Source organism: Podarcis filfolensis (genome assembly GCF_964270895.1).
Source record: "Podarcis filfolensis genome assembly, chromosome: 15".
Taxonomy (NCBI): domain Eukaryota; kingdom Metazoa; phylum Chordata; class Lepidosauria; order Squamata; family Lacertidae; genus Podarcis; species Podarcis filfolensis.
In genome coordinates this window covers 32,789,610-32,812,065 of record NC_139618.1, presented here as the reverse complement: position 1 = coordinate 32,812,065, position 22,456 = coordinate 32,789,610, and the positions used below count along the sequence as shown (strand labels likewise).

Here is a 22,456-nt window from a genome sequence, read left to right as displayed (position 1 = left end):
CTCACGCCGGATCAAGTCGCCAGCCAACGCGACTCGAATTGAATCCGGAACCTGCTCGGGGCGCAGTTCCGACGCACGAAATAATCACAAGCCGTTGGGGTCCTCGGTTGCCCGCCTGATACAGTAATGTTCTTGCTACACGCGTGTATGAGAAGTAAGGGAAACGCCTCCGCTAGCGTGCACCGTCGTCATGTGAGAAGGCAGGGTGCTTGTTCTGCCCGTGTTAGAGCAAACGCAGGGAGGTGGGAGGGGCAACGCGGCAGCAGGGTCCGCCCCTGACCTACGTTCCTGCGTGCGAACCTGAGGACGAGTCCGACTAAGGGTTTGCTGCTGCTGTGCTACTCTCACCCACGGAGAGAACTGTTTGTAGTTCACTAATTGGAAGCTGGCGAAAAGTGAGCTTTCACCATCCAGACGTTCAGTGTGCACGTGTGTGGGATAGCTAGGATCACACCTGTTATGCTTGCACCTGACCTCCACTGGTTCACCTAAAGAACCCTTGCACATAATTGAGCTTTCTCTTCATGATACCCTGGAAACGTGAGGGTCCTTGTCACATGTGCAGTTTGCACACACACGAGTTTATTCACGCATTAAGCCAAAACATAGGGAGCAAGGCAGCAGCCTTGATCCTGTCCTCTCCTGTCCACACACAATCCACTTTTAATATAATGTCCAGAACAAGGTTCCTAACTGTGCATAAAGAGCCCACAGGTGTACAACTTAGACGTGGGATGGACCTTGTGCACATCTTCAGCTGAAGGTGTGGAGATGGATAGGAGGAATATGGCTGTGACCTCAATTCCACTCTCCACTTGACCCCCATTTTTCACTGTGAGCGTCTACATAGAACGATGGCAGTGTATATAGGTGTTTTCATACGTCACTGTATGCCCGTGGAGGAAAAATGACACATGGGATGCAGCCTGAAAAAAATTGCTCCCCTTGGGTAGGTGCAGAGTCTCTAAAGACATTGGGTGGATTTATTTTGCTCGTTCAGTGCAACCAGTCTAGGTGGCAGGCTATGCTGCTTAGCATTCAGTAGAGAAAGCTGTTGTTATTATTCCCTAATGCTGCAAAGGAGAGGTGCTATGACAAGCCATGCCCTTTGATTTGGCAGCCGTGCCCTCCAATTCCAGATATGTGGCCTATAAACTTTGTAATGGATTAAAGAAATGCACTCTGTGTATATTGAAAGACTCTTTCAGTCCACAGGTGAGATAGTCTTCATTTTGCCTTAGGACAGGGGGTTCCATACTTTAGTTGCTTTTATAAATCATTTTAACCGATGGCGCTGATTCTTCCTTATTTTGCATGATCTAGGTATGTGAAAGTCGATTCTGGAGATGGGGCCTGCTTAGTGAACCCTAACTTAAACCCTCTACAGAGGTTAGCCCTGCCGCAGCATCTTGCATTTGCTATGCTTCTGGTTTAGTGCTGAATTAGCAAAACAAGGAGCAAAAAGTGGTCCTTGCAACATGACTGCTGAAGCCGTCACCGTCAGTCCACAGACAAGGATTAGGGAAGCCACTGAGAGATGTCAGCTTCTTTACACACACACTCCACCAATGTAAGAAATAGAGAAATGAATTCTAGAGGTGAAGTTATATGGATGAAGTCTGCTAAAGCAAATACAAAAAAAAAAGCATCTTAAAAGGCTAGTGTGCAAAAAGCTTTCAAGGACAAGAGTCCTTTTCATCAGTTTACAATTGCGTATATCAGAATAAATGCTCTGACTGTTCAGTGTCATAAGACTCTTTTTAAAGCAATATGCTTATTATAAGAAAATATCCATGAGGGCTATGGCATGGATCCAGACCAAGGGTTGTATCCAATGCCAGTCCTATTTAGAGTAGACCCACTGAAGTTAATAGGCATGAGTCAGTTAAGTTCTTTATTTTCAAAGGGTCTACTGTAGAGGCTGGTTGGCCACAGCCCAATCAGTGGCGAAGCAAGCCAAGCTGGCACCTGGGGTGGAGCGCATGCCCTGTGCCCAGGGGCAGGACCAGCCACCCACAGGGCAGGGCGAACCAGGGCAGGAAGCTGTGCGGGGCCTCTGAGGAGTCTGCCTGCCTCCTCCCGCTCAGCCGCCCTACAGTGGAGGGGGAGGTGGTAGGCGGACCATTTGGAGCAGTGTGGAGCCTGTGGGTGTCCAAGCCACCACATCACTCCCAGGAGAGACGTGTGGCTCAGGCGCACTGCAGGCCCCACGGTGAGTGCCACCCGGCATTTTGTCACTCCTCTCAGTAGTAACACCCGGTGCGACCCGCTCCTACCGCACCCCCCTTCCTCTGCCCCTGAGCCCAATATTAGTTGAACCTGAGTTCAGCTAACTTAGTCTGGATCCAGGCCTTATGATCCCATTATCTCTAGCATCACATGGAGATAGCAAGATACCTTCTGTGGCTTTGACAGCTATCATGATTATGGATACCGTAAAGACGTAGCAGATGTATTATGGTACAGTCATACCTCGGGTTGAAGTTGCTTCAGGTTGAGCATTTTCGGGTTGCGCTCCACAGTGACCCGGAAGTAACGAAATGCGTTACTTCCTGGTTTCGCTGCTCACGCATTCGCAAACGCTTAAAAGGGCATCACGTGCATGCGCTGAAGTGGCAAATCGTGACCTGCAGACACGCAGACGCAGGTTGTGTTCGCTTCAGGATGCGAACGGGGCTCTGGAACGGATCCTGTTCACATCCAGAGGTACCACTGGATGAGCTTCAAATGGACCAAAGCCCATTTTCTCAGATGGTTGATTTCACTGCAACCATCTGCACTATACGGTTAAAACAGTTTCATACCACTTTAAGTAGTCATGGCCAGGGGTGCCGTGTCCTAAGAGCCAAGCTCTTTTGGGCCCCGCAATGGCAACAGCAAGAGCAGGAAGAGGCCAAGCACCAGAGAAGAAGGGCTGTCAGCTGTTGAAGCCATGCTGGCACTGCATTCGGCTCTGCTGCAGCTCCTCCAGACATGTTGATGTGATATCACGTGATGTGCAACAAGTGTGTGATGTCACACACACAACGCTGGCTCCCCTAATCTATGGTGCAAGTTGGTGCCCCTGGTCATGTCCTCCTCCAAAGAATCCTGAGTGCTGAGAGTTGGTAAAGGTAAAGGGACCCCTGACCATTAGGTCCAATCGCGGACAACTCTGGGGTTGCGGTGCTCATCTCGCTTTACTGGCCGAGGGAGCCAGCGTACAGCATCCGGGTCATGTGGCCAGCATGACTAAGCCGCTTCTGGCAAACCAGAGCAGCGCACGGAAACGCCATTACCTTCCTGCTGGAGTGGTACCTATTTATCTACTTGCACTTTGACATGCTTTCGAACTGCTAGGTTGGCAGGAGAGTTGTTAGGAGGCCTCCATTCCCCTCATAAAACTATAATTCCTTGAGTAGTTTAACAGTCAAACCCTCTTCCAAAGGAACTCTGGAAATTGTCACCATGTGAGGGGAATAGTTTGGTCAAATTTTGACCATGTGGTCATTTTTAAAAAGCACACCTGCCAACCAATCACTAGACGTGTGGGGGGTTTCCTTCTGCTGTGAACAGGCTCATGTAGCCAAAGCTCAGTGCTGGGCTGAAAACCCTGTGTACAAAACAGCCCCACACTGCTCTTTAAACCTCCGGTTTTGAAAGGCTCAAAGAGCAGCATGGCGCTGTTAGCAAACCTATTTGCCCCCATGCTGCTCTTTGAAGTACCTACAGTCAGTTTTTCAAGGTGGAGCATCACCTGACATCACTATACTGTCAGGTGATTAGCAAGAGTGCAACCCCACCCACCTGCCAAATTTGGCCTTCCAGGGGTGGGGAGTTAAAATATTCAAACCCACCCTAACTGGCTCTGAGTTTCAGTGCCTAGCCCAGAGTCACATTATGATACGATACATTATGATACGATCTCTTTGTTGTCATTGCCCCATACAGAACAATGAAATTGAAAAATCTGCATAAGACATTCAAAAACCCCTAAAAACCCTGAAACCCCATTTTAAAATACAATACAGTAGTACCTTGGGTTACATACGCTTCAGGTTACATACTCTTCAGGTTACAGACTCCGCTAACCCAGAAATAGTGCTTCAGGTTAAGAACTTTGCTTCAGGATGAGAACAGAAATCGTGCCCCGGCGGCGCGGCAGCAGCAGGAGGCCCCATTAGCTAAAGTGGTGCTTCAGGTTAAGAACAGTGTCAGGTTAAGAACGGACTTCCGGAACAAATTAAGTACTTAACCCGAGGTACCACTGTATACTCTTATAGAGACTCCTTATACTGCGTTTAAGTTAGGATAAAGCAGATGGAGAGGCCATAGTCCAATAATGGATACTTCATGAGCCAAAGATCCCACCCAGCTTCTTCCTGTTCAGAGTCCTGTTCACCGCTGAGTATTTTCCACTCAGCATTTTCTCTTCACAGAATATCAGGTACCAGGTATAAAAGTGACCTCTGCCTGAGACCTGCATAGCTGCTGTTGCCAGCAAGTACAGCTAGTTCCAAGGTAGCTGGACCAATAGCCTGATGCCACCACAAGGCATCTTGTTAAATTTATACCTCGGGGGAGCTCTCCTCGCAATAACCAATTGGCTTTACAAAACCTACATCTATGCACCTGACTTGTTTTTTTCCGCTTTGAAATTTCTACGGGGCAAGGAGAAAAGAGTTTCCCCAACTTCCTCAGCTGGTTTGATAATATTGCTCCATGGATCACTTGTAAAGTTCGGAAGGTCATGGTGAAGGTTTGGCCTAAATTGACCTTCCCTGTAATATGAAGCCATTCGTTTTTGTCCTTGCAGAAACAGAAACAAATCAAACCGGGACGCAGGTACCCACTTGCCCTGCAGACCTGGTGATTCTGATGAAGAGAAACCACAGCTAATGGGCTGGCAAGTGTCATCTGCTAACTTATGCAACAACTCATTAAGGGCAGGCCTGGGACCCTGCTCCACCCCCATCACCACCCAGGTAATTAAAAAGCTGCCTTCTCCTATGATCACACATAAGATCTGCATGTCAATAAACAAGACACATACACCTTCCCCCCTTTTTTTAGTTATTATGACTGTAGTTGTGCCATGCCAGGGAGATGCACAAATTAAACACATGTATACACACCAAACCTAAACTGTCAACTCTCAAGTCTTGCATAAATGACAGCTAAATTGGTTGGGGGGTTTCCAGAAAGAAGAGAAATCAGGTGAGAATGTGCATTTGATTTGAAAATATGCATTAATGTTCGCAGTTCGCACACTCCGGGCTGCCATCAGAATCCCGGTAGCGAGCTCCCTTGCGGCTGATTTTCCAATGTGCTCTTTTAAATGGAAGTGAAAGACTCAAAGAGGAGGGGGATACCAATCGATGTAGGAGTTTTAAGGAGCAAGCATCGTTGTCTCTTTTGGACTCCGCCACCTGCACTAATTGTAGAAACATGAAAGGATACAAAAATTGCATCCTCAGAAGCCCTGACACTTCAGGCTAAAGGTTGGGTAATAAATCAAATTATCACCATTGTAGTCATCATTTCTGAGCCTTCTCCTCCCCTTCAACATCTCCCCTGCTATCAGGACATTTCCAGGTGATGCAGTTTAATATAAACACCAAGATTTTTCCAGGTTATGACAAGTAGCCTCCTCTCTCTCACACACAATGCCTCAGGCCCTTGTGAACCTTCTGTCCTCTGTCTGTGGACTGCCCTTCTCTTCCATCTCAAGATACACTTCTTTCAACTCAAGTCTCAGCCTGTGCTAAGCTGAGGTCAGTGCTTGGTCAGCAGGTACCATCTCTCAATATATTTTTTTGGGGGGGAGGGGTGTAGTTCTACACTTGATTAATCCTCTTTTAAGCAACGCTATTACTTTTTAAACGTGTCACCACTGTTCATGTGACCTTTAACCCCTTAGAAGAAGCCCGGCAGGCTTTGCCCTGGCAAATGATATATCCATCTTTTATGTACCTTTCTGTAACAGTATCTAATGCAGACTTAAGATTCCTGCCTTGTGATAAATACCAATCACCCAGGTTTTCAGTTTCTGGAAGAGCGAAAAGAAAAACAGTTTCTGCACAAATTTTCCTCCCCCCCCCCCCGCCCCCCATCAGCCTCTTTTCCCATTTCAAATGGGGGGGGGGAGCCTGCAAGAGTTATGGAAAGGAACAGAATAGCTGTTGATGAACGAAAGGCAAAGATGAAATCTGTTGCAATGTCGACAGACTTGAATATAAAAATGGAACTGACATTCGTCAGCTAAAGAAATCAGACAGATTATTCACCCATTCTTCTTATTCTGCCACCGAGTCGCAGGCCAGGAGCTGCTTCAGGGATCAATCCTGCTTCTTTCTTTCTTTCTTTTTTCTCTCCCCCCCCCCCCGCCCTTTCTTTTCTTCTGAAAAGTACTAAAATAGATCAAGATGGAAATTGCCATTTTTATAGCACAAGGTTCTCTCTGCAGAAGGTTTTGGCCAAATAATTAAGTATCCAGCAATTGTAGAAACTTGCAGGGAATTAATGTTCATCAGTTAAGCCGAGAAAGTGATAAAAATGCAAATCTGTTACTAAATTAACAGAGAGCACCAGCCTCCAGGTATAAAGAGGAGTGATTTTGGCATTAAATCGAGGTGCCTGGCTTATTGGAGCCCCACATGAATGAAAATTAGGGGCTTGCCAACACTAACGATGCAGGAATGGAGGTGATTCCACCATTCCCTTGCAATTGACCTTGGGGTGGGGCAATCCACCTGAAATATGTCTTAGGAAAGAGCAGGGAAGAGTAAGATTATTTCAATCAATGGCACCATTGTATAGAATAGGAATGGAGAACCTTTGGTCCTCCAGATGTTGTTGGACTCCCAGCTCACACCCGTCCTAACCAGCATGACCAATGATTAGAGATGTTGGGAGATGGAGCCTAGTAACAGGTATTGGTGTGCGGGGGATGAGGACAGAGACCCTTCCCCCTTTGGAAAGATGGACTCAGACTGCATGGTGTCAGTAATCGGATGACCACTGGTTCCCCACCTCTGAGAAAGAAACTGGTTGTGTAAAATAAGGGGCATTGCTCAAAAGTTGTCAAGGTGTTGCCTTCAGGGTGAGTTATAGAGCGCCATACAACTCAGATGTAGAAGGACATTGAAACATTTCTGGATCAGGCCAAAGGTCCATCCAGCCCAGGGGTGAGGAACTTGGAGAGCCACAGGAATCTTCCCCCCTCCCCGATCTAGCCCAACATGGTATTTCCCATAGTGGCCAACCAAATGCCTCTGAGAAGCCCCCTTTGAACTTGAAAGGTTGGTAGACCTAACCTTGAATTTGAAGCTCCCTATGCTACTAGACAGCATCTTAAAAAGCAGAGACATCACCTTGCCAACAAAGGTCCGTATAGCTAAAGCTATGGTTTTCCCAGTAGTGATGTATGAAAGTGAGAGCTGGACCATAAAGAAGGCAGATCGCCGAAGAATTGATGCTTTTGATTTATGGTGCTGGAGGAGACTCTTGAGAGTCCCATGGACTGCAAGAAGATCAAACGTATCCATTCTTAAGGAAATCAGCCCTGAGTGCTCACTGGAAGGACAGATCCTGAAGCTGAGGCTCCAATACTTTGGCCACCTCATGAGAAGAGAAGACTCCCTGGAGGGCACAAGGAGAAGATGGAGGGCAGAAGGAGAAGGGGATGACAGAGGACGAGATGGTTGGATAGTGTTCTCGAAGCTACCAGCATGAGTTTGACCACACTGTGGGAGGCAGGGGAAGACAGGAGTGCCTGGCGTGCTCTGGTCCATGGGGTCACAAAGAGTCGGACACGACTAAACGACTAAACGACTAAACAACAACAACATGCTACTAGAATCTGGTGGCAACCAATTCTTTAAATGCATGATGTTCTGTGTGAAGAATTTCCTTTTGCCTGCCCTAAAACTCTTACTGATCAGTTTCATTGGATGACATGCCCCCCAAATTCTAGTATTATGAGTGGGAGAAAAACTTATCTCTATCCACTTTCACTGCACAGTGCATAATTCACACCTGACTGATGTGGTCAGGCCCCTCATTTAAGGCTGGTGTCAACTCTGTGCCGGCTATTGACATCCCGCAGAGAAATAATCAGGATAGAAGCCACAAGGGGCATTCTGGAAAGAGTAGGAAAGCATCATCTCACACAGTTGTGCCCTCAGGAAGGTCTGGGATTTCTCCAGGAAGTAATAATAAAGAAAATATTGCTTCTTCAGAGTGGGGATGGGGGGGATGCAGTTCACTTCATATTTTAATGAAAACCACCTAGTTCATATTTCCCAAAACAATAGATGACCTGAAACACAACTTTGAAATCTGCAGTTATCTTAAAACTTTTGTGGCACGGCTCTCCAGGCAAATAATGTACCCATTGCTATAGTATTCATGGGGAAAGTACACAAAAATAAGTACACAGGGAAAATAACATATAGATATGCATTGAATTGGGGGAAATTACTTACAGAAATTGTCTAGATTGCACTAAAACTGGTTCATTAGAAGAAATGTTAAAATGCTAATGAATTCTTGTAAAGACTTTTTTTAAAAAAGCAAACTGATGAGGAAGCCTAGCAAACTGAACTTAAAGATTGGGAATATGAAAAACTGAAGTCAACAACTTCATCCATGCTTATCCACAAGTGAAGATCCTAGTTATCCAGAGGTCGACGACTTCCTATTATTTCCAAGTCCCCCAGAATTGATATCGCTGTCTTCTGCCCTCCCCATAATTGCCTGCAGCATCGCATGGAGTGTCATAGAAGTGCCAGCTAGTTCCACAGCTGTTTTTATTGCTTTGTCTCAACTCAAGTAACAAGTGAAAGAGCAAAAAAAGGGAATAGAGCACCTTTATGCAAACTGCTCCCCCTCCCCCAGTCACGGAATAAATACAGTCATCTCCCACCATTCAGATGAGATTGGGGACAAGGAGCTGTGTGCAGAGCAGAAGGTACAACATCCAGGCAAGCTTGAGCCTCATCAAACCTCACTTCAGAAATTAAGCACCTTCTCAGGGGTAAGTGGGTAGTGGGACACAGGTGGCGCTGTGGGTTAAACCACCGAGCCTAGGACTTGCCAATCAGAAGGTCGGCAGTTCGAATCCCCACGATGGGGTGAGCTCCCGTTGTTCGGTCCCAGCTCCTGCCAACCTAGCTGTTCGAAAGCACATCAAAGTGCAAGTAGATAAATAGGTACCGCTCCGGCAGGAAGGTAAATGACGTTTCCATGCGCTGCTCTGGTTCGCCAGAAGCAGCTTAGTCATGCTGGCCAGATGACCCGGAAGCTGTATGTCGGCTCCCTCGGCCAATAAAGCGAGATGAGCACCGCAACCCCAGAATCGGTCACGACTGGGCCTAATGGTCAGGGGTCCCTTTACCTTTACCTTTTACAGGGGTAAGACTGAATCTGAACTAGCCTAACATCCTATCTCTGCTTGTAAGCTGTCTCTCTAGAGGGGAGAGGGAGCCTCTCTAGGCTTGTAAGCTGTCATAAACATGGGCTTCCATGAAGGTTGGGGAAAGAAAGGGATTCATCTCGGTTTAGGGTTAGGGTGGGGCTGAGCTGAGCTGCTGGATCTCACTCAGCCCAGGATGGAGGCAGGCCAAGTCCTGCAAAAGGAAGTTTTTATATCTCGTATCCTAATATGAGCGAGTTCCAGTAAGGAGGTTATGAAAACCAGCTCCTCCAGGATCGTGCTTTATCAGTTATTAGAGTCCTCCTCTGTTATGGGAATCTTCACTCATGATCTTCATGTCCCCAGACAGAAAGGCACCAACAAATTCTGGTGCTATTCCATTTCTGAGAAGATAGAATCATAGGAAGCTGCTGTGTACCAGGTCAGACATTTGGTCTAGGTGGCCCAGTATTGTGACTGACCGTGGCTCTCTGGGGTGTCAGATGTGTTTGTGCAGGGTGGGGTGGGGTCTTCCACATCTCCTACTACCTGATCCTTTTCACATGGGAGATGCCAGGGACTGGGAGACAATGTTGGTCTGAAAGGAGAAAGAATAGAATTGTACAATTCTAGAGTTGGGTAGGGCCACAAGGCTCATCTAGTATAACCCCCAGCAATGCAGCAATCTTTCATCCAATGTTGGACTTGAACCCACAACCCTGGGATTAAGAGTCTCTTGCTCTTTTGACCCAGCCATTATCTATTAAGCAAAAAGAAAGAGGAAGAATGAACAAACCTGGGACCTTTGCATGCAGAAGACATGTGCTCATCATTCCATTTTCATGAAATAAATGCCTCTTTTCATCAAGTGTCTGAGGCCTGATCCAAGCTTTCAAACAAGCAGCATGATGGGTAACACTTAACATGAAGAATATATCATCTTAGAGGAGGAGGGGGAGAATAACTGAACGTTTATATAGCACTCAAGTGTTGGAAGTCCTTCGTATGCCTTACATAGTTGCGAACTTCACAATTACTATTTACCACAATTCTTATAATTATTGATTTGAATTGCTATTGTTGCTGCTGCTGCTAAACTCTTATAAAGTGCCGAATATTTTCCAAGATATAAAGTACAGTGGTACCTTGGGTTACATATGCTTCAGGTTACATACGCTTCAGGTTACAGACTCCACTAACCCAGAAATAGTACCTCAGGTTAAGAACTTTGCTTAAGGATGAGAACAGAAATCGTGCAGCAGTGACGCGGCGGCAGTGGGAGACTCCATTAGCTAAAGTGATGATTCAGGTTAAGAACAGTTTCAGGTTAAGAATGGACCTCCAGAACGAATTAAGTTCTTAACCTGAGGTACCACTGTACATATATGGAAAACTAAAGCAGTCCCTGTCTGCAAGCTCCCAGTCTAATAAGATGTGGTGCAAAAAGGAATAAGGAACAGGTTCCCCAACTCTCCAGGGCAGATTTGAGAAGGGCATGGGGAGGGCATAGAAGGGGTGTTGTTGTTTTCAGTTGTGGAAGCAGAAATCTTTGTGCTGATGGAACATGCTAATTGGATACCTGCCCCGTTCTCACAGTGGCCAACCAGATGCCCATGGGAAGTCTGCAAGCAGAACCTGAGTGTAAAAACATTCTCCCCTCCTGTGATTCCTAGCACCTGGTGTGCAGATGCATGCTCCCATCAGAAAATACTATCCTCAGAAAAGACACACACAGTGGCAGCATAGGCTTTGGGATCTAGATGCTCCGTAAATTCCACACTGGGAGGGCTCAGACACATTCGTTTGCTGTGCACCGTCAGAGAGTCCTCATGCAGGTTTCCATTTGCATTCAGAAGGCCACTGTCAGAGACCAAGCTGAGGAGAGCTACTCTGATAAGGAGCCCCCCCTCCCCCTGCTCCTGCCCAGCATCATGAAGCTGACCAGGAACAGTGGAGCAGTATAGATTTGGAGCAGCGGTTTGCAGAGGGACATAGTTCAGAAGACAACAGCTGGGCAGAACTGAGTGGGGAACAGCTAGGAGAAGAAGAAGAACAGGGAGAAGAGAATTAACAGACTCCCTTTCGCTGGAAAGTGTCCAAACGATCAGTCCAAGGTCACGGAGAGCAGATAAGGTAGCTACACAGAAGGCCAAATGGTTGTGAGATCAGGTTGCCAGATGAGAAAGTGACGGGGGTGGCTCGGGGGGAAGTGGGTGGAAACCTTAATTGGGAGCACCTTTCCTCCAAGAATGGAGTCTTTGTTCTTTCTCTGTGAACATTAAAAACCTCTTTAACTGGTAAGAGAATATTTTCGCTTTGTTCTGCTTATCCACGGCCAACGGGAGGGAGGAAGCAGCTCCCCCAAAGCCTGACACCCACCCCTGTTCATCTCCACCACAGGACAGTATGACACACTGCCCCATCCATAGCTGCCATCATCTTATGGAGGGCTCTGTGCACCACTCTGACGCTGTTACAACATTGGGCGGAGTGAAACGTGGCAGTGATGTGGCCCCAGTGGCTCCTTCTGAGCCAGGGGTTGGGGCTTCACATGCCCAGGCAGATAGTTGGTGGTGGTATCAACAGCATGGTCAGGCTTCTTGCTCTGCCTGCCTCTCTTCCCTCCTTCCCTCATGTGCCAGCCGGGCCCCTGCCTCTCCTATGCCCGCTTCCAGTGCCTGCTGGCCAGGTGCTCTCATCAGTGCTCTGGCTGCAACCATGGTATTTAGGGGGTGGCCCCCGAAGAGGCTGCTGCCCCCACCACGGGAAGGCGCCTTCTTTGCTCGCTTGCCCACCTGCCCATGTCCTCCTCGGCTGCTCTGTGCCAAGCCACATGGAGGGAAGGATCAAGTAAGCAAGGAAAGAAGGGACAGGCAGGGTGGGAAAAATACTGTGGGGGTTGAGCCCCCAGAGGAATTGAGAGGGACAAGGTATCCCAGCTCCATAGAGGGCAGGTATGGCCGCATCTACTCATTTTGGTCTTGTGCAGTAGCCTTCAGCTAGTCTCTGCATCTGACTTTTTGTGTGTGCCATGCAATGTGATCTTGTGGCATTTGCGCTGGGTGTGCAAGCCCCCCCCCCATTCTTTTATTCATGGAGGCTGTTTTTCACCAACAGAATATTGGAGCCCTCATTACTGTCTCAAGGAATCTATTAACTAGTAGTTAACAGTGCAAAACGATCCAATTTGCCCTGCCCAAACCATGTGTGATCTAAAATACAACTATCCTTCAATTTTTGCAATTCTCCTAATTTTACAGAGCAAATCTCCCAGCAAAATAGGCACATGAAAGCATGCATATCAAGGGAAAGTGTGCACAAAAACAGATACCGAACATAGTGTGCAAAATTGCATTATGTTAGGTGAAATTGTGTGAAAAAATGTGTAGGTTAGGCAAAATTGTGTACAAAAATGCATATATTAGGAGTAAGGCCCACAAAAAATGCAAACAGATATTCATGGATTTTTGTTTTTGTTTTTAAGCAAACTGAAGCTAAAATGGAAAAAAGAGAATGTGAGAGAAACCAAAGGTGACAGATTCATCCAGCCCTGCTTTTAACTTTTGGAGCTCAGCAGAAAGTGATATTCGTAACACACCAGACTTGTAAATGCCCTCAGACTGCAGGATGATTTCTCCTCCAGGTGGATGTTCTATATTCTGAATCATAACATTGCCTTTTTATCACAGCTTCAAACACTTTTGATTCTGCATATTTGGTTCATTTTAAGCCAATTAAAGACACTTGTGAGAACAAGCACCGAGTGATTTCTAAATTCCTCACTTAGCCGTCTAGGAAAATTTCAGGCTCATCATTCATCGTCAGTCTGCAGGGGCTGGAGCTGATCCCATCTATAATTTCCTCCTTGGTTCTGAGTTCCATGTGTCCAATGCTTTTACACCATCTTCATAATGAAAGTATATAGCTGCCTTAGCTCATTCTGTTGAAATAGCACATCGCAATGCTACCTCTTCCCTCTTGTGCTGCCCTGTGTAAATCTTAGCCATCAATTTTTGACATTCTAATTATGGGACTCCAAACAGTTATGCTCAGTAGATCATAATCCCATCTCATAGCTCCACTACTCGAACTCTCTCGTTTCCATTCTCCTTCCTCTTCTGTATAGAAATGTAGGTAAATTAATATCCCTTTCTATTAAGTTTTTTTATATTTTTTTTGCTGCAGGATGATGTCACCATTTGGCTTATTTAGGATGCTTGGAAATCTATACCGCACTTTTCATCTCAGCTCCTTGTCCAGCCTTAACTTGAACTTCCTGATCTAATTATTTTAATCGCTCATTTAAATGTTTCAATTGTTATGTTTTTTGACAAGCTTGTTTTATTGCATATTTTAATTATGGATGTTTCACTGGAGTATGTGTGTGTATGTGTGTGTCAATTATGCACAGATAGTTTATAATTGATTTTGTACTTGTAAACCACTTAGAAGCCATTTTGGTCACATAAGTGGTATGGAAATTAATTAACAAGAACTCGGTTTGAACCCTGCTAACGTGAGCCACAGGAGCCAAGTTCCATTCACATGGTCGCTTTTGGGGATTGATCTCTAGCCATAGTAACTGGAGGGTTTTGATGGACTGAAAGTGTTTGGGGTCAAATCGTTGTCTGAAATGGTAAGCCAGAGAGGGGGAGCCTGTGATCTCACACAAGCCACATCCAGGATGGCCAAGAGTCAGGGATGATGGGAATTGTAGTCATCTGGAAGGCCACTAGTTCCTTGCCCCCATGGGGCAAGGAACTAGTGGCCTTCTGTCATAAACATAAACATGGGCTTCCATGAAGGTTGGGGGATTAAAGGGGGACTAAAGGGATTCTAAAATGAGGGGCACATTCCCATTCTCTTTGCTCCTATCACCCCACTGGTTCCTGCTAGTACTTTGTATGTAGCAGCTGAAGGATAACATAACAAGGGATAGATGTATCCATCAGCTTTGCTTTCTCACACTTTCTCATTTGTCCAGTATTCAGCGCGTCACATTTTCACAAGAGTTTGGGATTCTTTTAAAGTCCTCCTGAAAATTCACCAGCCTTTTAGTGTGAATTTCTCATAAGACACACATTTGTGTGTGCAATATTGCTCAATATACACATTTTTACAAATCAAGTTTCCTGTAATGCACTTTTGTATGCTGTTTTTACAAATATATGCATTTCAACACACATTTTACCCCAATATATGCAATTATGTACATTAGTTGGCTGAAGAACTGCATTGCAAAATTTGGAAAAGTGTAAATTTCACAGGGTGGTTATGTGAATTTTGGTTCATGTGTTGTTTTGCAAAGTATACATTGGGTAGGTTTGCTTCTGAATGCAAACAGAATCAAATTACTCCCAAATCCCTAAACATAATGCAGGATAGTGTACTCCAAAGGGCTAAATTGGACAAATAGGATCTCCCACAGTTTGTAGTTTGTTTATTTTAAAAAAGAAGTCAATGGTGGGGGCAATTTGATTGAAGCTCTCAGCACAGGGGTAGGGGAAAATAGGAATCTGCCTTATAGCAACTTATACCATTGGTCCATCTTGCCTAGCACTGATTGCTGGTGGCTCTCTAGGGTTTCACACAGGAGCTATTTCCCAGCCATACCTAGAGATGCCAGGGACTGAACCTGGGACCTTTGGCATGCAAAACATGTGCTCTGCCACTCAGCTACAGCTCTTCCCTGACCCATAGCTACTTAGGAAGCTGCCTTATACTGAATCAAACCACTGGTCCATCTAGGTCAGCCTTTCTCAACCTTGGGTCCCCAAATGTTGTTGGACTACAATTCCCACCATCCCTAGCTAGCAGTACCAGTGGCCAGGGCTCATGGGAGATGAAGTCCAACAACATCTGTGGACCCAAGATTGAGAAAGGCTGATCCGGGTCCATCTCATATTGACTGGCAGTGCCTCTCCAGGGTTTCAGGGAGGAGTCTTTCCCAGTCCTACCTGAAGATGCTGGGAACTGAACCTGGGGATTGATACAACCCTGTCCTATGCACCATTGTCCTGATAAAAATACCCCCGCCAGTTGTTACATATCCTACACTATCAGTATCTCTCCTTCTGTTTCAATGGGGCCAGCAGCATAGAGGCAAGTTAACTGTGCTACGTCTGCAACCTGAAGTTCACACTAGAACATACTTGACAGTTCTTTGAGGAAGGAAAGGTCACTAATGGAAGACTAATTACAAATTGTCTTTGGGGTGGTGTTGTCTTCAGATACCAACCACAGAACACCTGATAACGTTTGAACATCACTGGTGGGAGGGACCACATTTTGGTGGTGGTGTACACCCTTGGCATGCAGAAGGCTCCAGGGTCAGTCCCTAACACTTCAAATAAAATGATCAGGAGGCAGATGATGATAAAGATTTCTGCCTTGAGATCTTAGAGAGCCGCTGTCAATCAGAATATACAGATGGACCAGTATTCTGACCTAGTAAAAAGCAGATTCCTAGGAAATTAGCACCTTACCACAAATCTTTTGGGAAGGTACATGGTAGCATGCTGGAGTATTCCCTTGTGCAAGGATAGGAAACCTGTGGCACTCTAGATATATGGTTGGACTACAGCTCCCACCATCCCTGACCATTGACCATGTTGACTGGGGGCTGATGGGAGTTGGAGTCCAATAACATCTGGAGGGCCACAGGTTGTCCATCCCTGCGATAGGGGAATGTCCAATATATATATTTAAGGTAGTTGAAGATGGAAAACACACTCCTCCAGTAACAATGCATCCTATTGTCCCAAGGCACCCCTCCCTACATCACCTCCTCATCTCAGCACCTATCGGCTCCCACTCATGTCAAGCATCCTTTGGACTCCCTCCATTGCAGCTGGCCCTTCAGAACTCAAGATGACAAGCCTAATGTTCAGTGGGGGTGGGGGTGGGGGGGTGTAATAACATCTCTAATTACAGGAGAGGCATCCAGAGATCTTTCCAGATTCTTCCTTAATTGAGCCATTTTAAAAGGGAAACTGTCAAACGCTACACACTTTCGTTTGATTGCAATCGTCTTCTGAAAGCCTGGAGATGTAATTCCTCTCCCTGCTGTTTTCATCCCTTTCCATTTGACAGGCGATGCTATTTTCCCTGCTCTCCTTGGGAAGGCTGAGCCAACATTTCTCTACCTCCTTCGTTCGTTTCTTTGTGGAGGGCACCAGGACCGCAGGATAATGCCAAGATAACACTATTGTGAGCCTAGGTCCAATGTACCACCTAGCTGCCTCTTTCTTCAGCAAAACACAACACCCCACCGGCCCCAAACATAAAGGCTAATTTTGGCACGGTTTAATAGCACAGTCTGGTTCAATGGCCATGTACATTGGTGAAGCTTCACTGGTTTAAAAGGGATTACACTAGTGTAAATGGATTCCCACGTAAACTGCTCAGAATAACAGAAGACCACGATCTGCAATACTGATTTATATATGAAGATAGGCAAAGATGCTGGTGATGAAGAAGATAGAAGGCACCACTAATCCATTATACTGACACCCCACCCTGGAGACGACGGCTCCACGTCAGTGGGGAAGGATTGAAGTATGTACAAAGCAGCCCCTGAGGTCGCAGAGATAGATTTCTCCGCTTCAGTGCACTGCAAGGAATTCAAAGCTACAGTCCTGCAATGCTGGGGCTGTCCCACTGACTGGCTCTGGTCCAGAATAACTGGTTTGAAGATCGCTGCCAAACAGAAACCCAGAAACTGGAAATTGAAATGCCTATATCTCCCCTGGAAGCAAGGTTTTTCTCTAGCAATGCCAAGCAGCTCCTCTGCCAAGGACGTTGCCTGGGCCGATTTTACACACAGCACGAGTTATAATTACATTCTCGGGGAAACAAACAAAGTCAGATGACAGTCCGTGTGTCAAATGAGCCCCATGAAAGAGGCCAGTTCTCTAAGCTTACATTAATGTTACTGCACCTATAAGCTGTATCTCTCATATGCCAATATGTTCCAATGACGCAACTGACCATGGTCAAAGTTTTGACCAGTTCAGCTCAATATGAATGGAAGCCCTGGGCAGTATTCAACTAACACGTCATCAGTGCAAGGATTTTTACGTGTGCAATGGGACTTCCCCCCTCCCCACATGCAACCTATATCCTCCCCAAATCTGCTCCAGAGGGATTGGGAAACCCCTGGTACAAATTTTGGTGGTGTTCGGGGAAGAAAAGGGGAAAATGTTCCGCTGCTCGTCAGAGGTGCCATCTCACCCTCAGAGTTGTGGGTGCCCACTGCCGCAATGCAGACACACGACATCCCAAGCACATGCCTGCATGTACACACACTATGTGCAGGTGTGTGCATGTAACATTGCATGTCTGTGCTGCAGCGGCGACAGTGGCACCTCTTCTTCCTCCTCTCCATAGCCAGCGAAGCACCCTTTTCTGCAGGGAGGGACTTGGACATGGAGGCAGAGAGACTCTATTTCTGTATCCAAGCATTCCCCTCCCCCTGAAAAGGATACCTGTCTGTCTGTCTGTGGAGGATGGAGCTGAACTGCTTCTCTCTCGGAGACAGCGCCGCTGCCATCTGCCGGCTTTCCTCATTGACTTTGTGGGTGCCCAGCCCCCACAACTGTATTATTGTGGGGGCTCAGGCCCCCTGGAGTTGGCTCCTTGCTGCTCATGCAGAAATCCTTGCCCTGATGGTACGTTCATATAACACTGTGTTGGATCTGCCAACCACTCAGTTACACTGGCTAGAGAAAATTAGTCAAGCTATTTTCGTTTCAGTTCATGCAGTTTGATGTTTCGCAGGAATTTAAAACTTAAACAAAGAGTCCTATTGCACCTCAAAGGCTAGCCAATTTATTACGGCTTAAACTTTCATGGACCGAAGCCCACTTTTGTCAGATGAAAATAGGATGGAGGATCTTGAGAAGCTATTTGCACACAGCTCTGGTTTAAGCAGCCTGTAACATAAGCTTGCTGTGGTTTGCAAGTAACTGTGTGGATAAAAACAAGATAGTCACTCTTTGTCCAGAGCAAGGGAGAGAACCCTGCACCAACAGCTTTCTGTTCAGATTCAAGGTACATCGCGGCAAAGTTGGATCCACTCCTGAAAACACATTTTCCCAGCCAGCAGAACCCACCAAGTATTTAATGTTACCGAATCAGCCTTCCAGTCTAATGACACTCAGAACCATGAGAGGAAAACACGTTCCCGAAGAATGGAAGTTTTCAGGCCCAACATTCATTTCCAAATTGCTTGCGATGCACAGTCAAACAAAATTTCAAAATCTCTCCCTCTTTTGTGCACCTGCTATAAATCCACGATGAAAATAGGTTGTAGAAGGAGCCCGGGGGATTTAATTTAATGTGGCATCATTTTAGGAAAGGGATTGGCAGTTTGGCCAGTTTGCAACCTATTCCCATTAGCTGATGGCATACTTACTTGACAACCTGACCTTAATTAGTGCTGAACAGCTAAAAGGGATTTGAGGCTACAGACCTAAAAACCAGGGGCATTGCTTGGTTATTAAAAGACCTGGGGCACTAGACTATGCCACAAATTTGTATAAAATTTGTGCATGCTAATTTATATGTATAGATACAAATTTGGGCCTCTGAGCAAATTAAGGTGGTGGCTGGCCGGCAAGCGGCTCCCCAGCACTGCATTTTGCAGTGCGCTGAGCTGCCCTCTATGCAAAGTTTCTTAAGACAATTAATAAGGGACAAGAGATGCAGCCAGGAAAACCCACCAGCATGAAAACTCACCCGTCCCCTAGTGCAAGAACTTTTGCACTAGTGGACAAAGAATGCTGGATACAGGCCATGATGTCTTTTTCTTCTTAATTGCCTGGTGTTTACTTGCGCCAAGGACAAGGCAGGAAGATTAAGATGCTGATCTGACATCAGATTGATTACACTAAACTTCAGTCCTGACACTTAGCTGTGCATGTGTGTGCTGGGGGAGAAGTAAGCCCCATTTAACTCAGTGGGAATCTTCATAAATGTGTATAATACCAGGCTGCACAGCACATTTAATAGCAAACTGTTTCCTGATTTGTGGCTGCAGCAAGGACGAAATGGAAGTCAGATCTTTGGTCCATTTAGCTCAGTGTTCTCCACATGCTGACTGAGCTCCAAGATTTCAGCAAATGGTCTTCCTCCATCCCTATCTGGAGAAGCCTGGGACTGAATCTGGGATCTTTTCCTTGCAAAACAGATGCCTTACCCCTTCACTAAGGCCTCTCCCCCAATTTGGCTGAGCAATAGAGAATTAACCCTAAAACTCATAAATAAGTGGTACCTAATCCCTAGGAAGTTGGCAGTGATAAATCCTGGCACCACACCACATTGCTGGAAGAGCTACCCCACACAGTACATATTTCCACATGTGGTGGGGAGGTACAAAAATACAGCCCTTCTGGAATTCGATATTCCAGAAGATTAATAAAATAACAAAACAGCAATTTGAAGTCAAACCAGAATTAGCTTGCAAAACTTAAAAATTGGAAAAGCAGCAGTGTCCCAACTAAAACAGACTGGTTATCTAAAATGATGCAATACTTCCATATTGCCGAACTAACAGGGAGGATAAGAGGAGATATGGTACAAAAAGTGAATAAGGAGTGGGCTATCTTTAAAGAATACATCAAAATTTATGTGGAAAAAGTAGAATTTCTGACAGATATTGAGTGAATCCAGAAAATGATTAGAGTGAAAGGAGAGTAAAGTCAAGATAGAAGAAGAGATTTAAAAAATAATGAAATGCGTTTAAGCTAGTTGGAAAAATAAAGTAGCGTAACAAGAATGGCTGGAAGTCAAGTCACTTGGTGGGTGCCCGTGTGGGGTAGGTGTGTAGGTATGTTGATATGTACAGTATAGGTAGGTATTATATAGAGTAATGTAGGTATGTTTTATGTTATGAAAATAAGGTAGTGTGTTGTGTACGTGTATTGTGTAAATGTACCGTATCTTTTGCTCTATCAGGCGCACCCGACCATAAGACGCACCTAGTTTTAGAGGAGGAGAACAAGAAAAAAAATATTCTCTCCCTCTCTGCTCAGCGCCTCTCCAGCAAAGCGGGAGGAGAAACGGAAGGGGCTCCGTTTCTCCTCCCGCTTCGCTGAAGGGGTGCTGCGCAGAGAGGGAAAGCTGTGCAGCGCCTCTCCAGCGAAGTGAAGCCAGGAGAGCAAGAGGGATCGGTGCGCACTGATCCCTCTTGCTTTCCTGGCTTCAGCAAAAGTTGCGCAGCCTGCATTTGCTCCATAAGACTCACACACATTTCCCCTTACTTTTTAGGAGGGGAAAAGTGCGTCTTATAGAGCAAAAAATACAGTGTGTGTGTGTGTGTGTGTGTGTGTGTGTGTGTGTGTTAATAAAATTTAAATTAAAAAAAAAAGAATTAGCTTTCAAAACAGATGCCCCACCCCTTCACTAAGGTCTTTCCCCCAATCAACCTTGCTAATAACTTAGCATTCGCAAATACTGACTCAAGTGGGGGCATAGCCACGAAGGAAGGAAGGAAGGAAAATGGACACTTAAACTCTAAACTCTGCTCCAAGGCCCAGAAAAACAGCTTGGAAGAAAAGCCCCTGCTGTCTTGAAAACCCCCAAACCTTGAAGAAAGGACTGGGGGACAAAAAGGGATTCAGAAAAGCTGAAAATAAAAGACATTGCTCAATTCTTCCTGCCCAGAGATAGAAGGCTCACTTCAGTAAGGGCAATAATGCAGGTCACAGCCAAGATGGCACCAACCTCAAAAGAGACCTCTCCCTCACTGGAGAAAGAAAAGGGGAACAATATGTTAAGAGAAGAATTTGCAGAACAACAAGAAGCCATGAAGGAGCATATTAAAAATGTTTGGAAAGAAAACTAATGCTTCCAATGGAAACGAAACTGATAGAACTTAGCAGAAGGCACGACTCTTTAACAGAAACAACTATGGCAACAAAAGACAGAACAGCAAAAAGCTAAAACTTCTGTGTCAGCTTCCCTGCTAGAGGTGGGTGCCTGTCTAATTTAGACTGGTCTCTTTCCCCCTTAACGTCTTGTACCTTCTGCATTTCTGGGGAGCTAGCTAATCACAGCTAATCACAGAGTTCAGCAGTTCCTCAAATATAGAGAGGGTCGTCATTTTTGTGTAGGGTTGAAGAAGCAGAATACATATATGGCTGGACTTGTGATCCTTTCATATAGGCCAAGGGAGATTGTTAACTTCTGGCCTGGGATCATGGGATTTCAGTGTCAGTTACGTGACTTTTATAACAGAAATACACCACTATCGTACAAAGAAATACGGACTAAACTAGGAAACTTGCAAACCCCTTGGCTGCTACTCCACCAAATCTGCACCATTTTTTTAAATATATATATATAAATTGTAAACCCAGTTACCCAGTAAGGCAGCCACAAGACCACCAGCCCCATTTGAAAGGCTTGAAATATCCACAGAAGGACAATACCCAGGTATATATCTGCAATCTATAAAATTCTACTCAGTGCATCGGCGGGTTCACTTGACCCTATTAAACATCAGTGGGAAAGTGATTTCGGCTATGAACTTGACCTAGGTCAAAGAAATAGACTTTGGACAAAAAAATGCTTTGAGTCTATTTTGCTGAGCAATAGAGAATTAACCCTAAAACTCATATATATGTGGAACCTAACCCCTAGGAAGTTGGCAATGATAAATCCTGGTACCACACCACGTTGCTGGAGGGGCTGGCCCACACTCAGTACATATCTCCACATATGGTGGCAAGGTACAAAAATCCAGCCTTTCTAGAATTTGATATTCCAGAAAATTAATAAAATAACAAAACAACAATTTGAAGTCAAACCAGAAATAGTTTTATTAAATTTAAACATAAATTATTATCTTCACTTTGAATCCCCTCTCCCATGTTCATCAGTATACAAATACTTTATGTTGTTTCATTGGTAACATAAAAGGAAAAATGATTATTGCTCATACTTAATCTAAGCAGAACTACAAGGTCTCCTGATTAGGCATTTTAGCTATGTGATGTTGAATGTTAACTCTTTTCTGTCCCGTTTCCCTTTTGTTTTGTTATTGCTTATATTTAAAATACT

The 22,456-nt window shown here is 45.4% G+C and overlaps 1 protein-coding gene and 1 long non-coding RNA gene across 8 annotated transcripts in view; one reads left to right on the top strand and one right to left on the bottom strand.

Moving 5' to 3' along the window:
- ROBO3 (roundabout guidance receptor 3) overlaps positions 1-22,456 on the bottom strand; it is a 328,455-nt gene that overhangs the window by 202,742 nt on the left and 103,257 nt on the right. The gene's annotated exons all lie outside the window — the stretch shown is intronic.
- Positions 151-8,832, top strand: LOC310750752. Its single transcript, XR_014542228.1, has 4 exons — positions 151-1,389; positions 4,796-4,964; positions 5,242-5,772; positions 8,554-8,832. It is a non-coding gene; the product is annotated as an uncharacterized lncRNA (long non-coding RNA).